The following is a 2,636-nucleotide window of genomic DNA, read 5'->3' on the forward strand; positions in this document are numbered from 1 at the left end:
CCCCCCGCCAGCGCGCAGAATGCGTGCATAGGGGACGCAAATGCAGCCGAGGGGCTGTTTAAATGAATATCGAGCGGGTCGGTCAGCCTCCGCCGCCCTCGTCGGCATGCGGGCTGCTCCCGGTGCCGGGGATGATGTGTACTCCCCGCCGTGCCCCGACGGTGAAACGGGGTGGCAGAGACCCGGGGTAGCCCTGCCCGGTCCTAGCGACAAAGAGCTGCCAGAAATACAGCCCTCTTTCGTTAACCGCATTCCCCCTTCTCCTCCTCGCCTGTGGCTGACCCCAAAGCCGGAGCCAGAGATGCCCCGGGTGAGGGCTGTGCCTGGGGTGGGCGGCACGAGTCGGTGGCAGCCCCGGACCGAGACCGGGACCGGTTCTGCAGAGCCGGGCCGGACCCTGCGCCCCACACAGCCCTGGCAGCAATTCTGCCGAGCGCTGCAAACTTTGCCCGGCAGCTCAAGGCTGTCCCTGCAGTCCTGATCCTGGAGGCATCGGGTGCAGGGAGATGGAGAGCGGGTTCGGGGGCTGCTGTGGGCCGGGGCCAGGGTTGCCGGGGCAGCCCCGGCGGCCGCAGGTCTCAGGGTCTCCATAAATCACTTTTTCAGACTCTTGAAATTCTCTCACTCGAGACAGAAATTAAAAGGATGATTCCCGTAAGTGGCACACGCCGGACAGAGTCATCCCCGCTCGGCATTGTCCGTGCCACGGGGCTTCTCCCAGAACCTTCGCCTAACACTTTTGTCGTTTTAAAAAGCAGAACCTCCGAATTTTGTCCAGAGTGCTGTTCTGAAAGGCTGCTTAAGCTTAAGAAAATTACATTTCAGGTACATTTGAAAAAAAAAACCAAACCCAAACCCCAAACTTAAAAACACCCCCTATACACAAAATAAACCATACAAATAATAATAATAATAATAATAATAATAATAATAATAATAATAATAATGCCAAAACAACGGTGTTTCTAATTTCCAATTGTATATTAAGTCGGTGAAAAAAAGAGGCGGCATTATTTGTAATCATAATCTATTAACTGGGTTTGGGAGAAATTTTCAGCAAAAAAAATTCATTACGGGGCTGCTCTGTGAATTTTCGCTCTCCCGAGGACATACAGGGAAAGGATATACTCGGGGTTTTAAAAATTATTTTGGAAAACAAATTCGCCGGCGTTTTTATCTCCTCTGTGGTGGGACACGGAGGTGAGCCAGGGCGATTTAATTTCTCAACGCCGGCCGGAGTTTGAGCTCTCCCCTCCCCAAAACACTGGCCGGTCCGGCCCCGCATCCTCTCCCCGCTTTGTCATTCCCGGCCAGAAATAAACCATCGAGGCGGAGAAAAACTGGCTTATTTGCTAGAATAAAAATCGGGCTTATTTACAAGATTTTTTTTAAAAATCTTATTTACTTGGAAGAATGAAAAGTGTGCTTCTTTTCAGGAATGAAAATCGGGTTTATTTGCGAGACCAAAAAGCCGGTTTCTTTGCAGAGCGAGGACCCGCTGCTCTCGGAGGTGTGGGACAGGGGGCTGTGCCGTGTCTCGGGGGCACGCAGAAGAAAGGGGGGGCCTTCCCCGCCGAGTGCCCCCTAAATGGGGCTGGGGTTCATTCCCCAGCGGGTCCCCCCGAGCTGCGAGCGGCCGCTGCCAGGGGCGCCGGGGGCCCGCACCCAGCCCCGCATCCAGGGCGCTTCCTCGCTCTCTCACCGCAGATGTGCGGAGATCTGGGGGGGAGGGAGCGAGGCACAAAGGTGCCCGGGAAGTGCCCTCCTTTTCCCGCTGAGGTTGAATTGCCCCACGGATGCGTTTTCCTTGCCCCGAGGCCCGTCGCACACTGTTCGCCTGCCCTCCTCGCAAGGACGGGAGAGCTGTTCCCCCTTCAACGAAAACCCGGAGGGGTGACGGCGGGGCCCTCTGCGGTGCCACCCTCTCCGCAGGACGGCCAGCATGGAGGGGCAGCCCGGCCGGGAGGGATCCCCCGTCTCAGCTGCGAGCGAGGGGCGGCGGCCTTTCCCCGCACCCCCCCGGCCGTGGGCGCGGTGCTCTCCCGTGGCAGGGATGCTCCCCAAGGGTGCCCGGGCTGTGTGCGGACACCCTCCGCTCTGGTGCACACACGCGTGTGCGGGACACGCACGCACACCCCCGGGTGGTGACCCTCCGGTGTGACACACCCACCCGAGTGGGGACACGCGTGCGGCGCGGGGATGCAACACGCGTGTGCGGGCACGCACAGGGCGGCACACGCAGAGGTCGCGGACACGCCCGTGTCCAGAGACGGACACAGACACCGGGTTCGCATCCGTCGTTTGCAAACGCACCCCCGCAGAACGCACCCCGGCCGCTCCCCGGCTCCGGGAGCCCTCCTATCCTGGGTACCCATTCCCCTGCACCTTCCCTCCCCAAACTGGTCGGCTTTGTCGCTCCTTTTCCCCACTCCACCCAACCCACTCAATTAAGGGCGGCGGCGGGAGCGGGGCAGCAAGGGCGGCAGCTCAGGGCCCCCCGCCCTCTTCTTTCCCTGCGCAAGGTGAAAGAACACAGAAAAAGGTGAAAGCACAGAAATAGCCCCAAAAGAGCCGCTTCCAAAGAGGTTTGGCTTTATTTGTCCCTGCGTATCCTTGTGCCCTGAAGCCCCGGGCAG

This window comes from Corvus brachyrhynchos, unplaced genomic scaffold (genome assembly GCF_000691975.1).
Source record: "Corvus brachyrhynchos isolate BGI_N302 unplaced genomic scaffold, ASM69197v1 scaffold97, whole genome shotgun sequence".
NCBI classification, from domain to species: Eukaryota; Metazoa; Chordata; class Aves; order Passeriformes; family Corvidae; genus Corvus; species Corvus brachyrhynchos.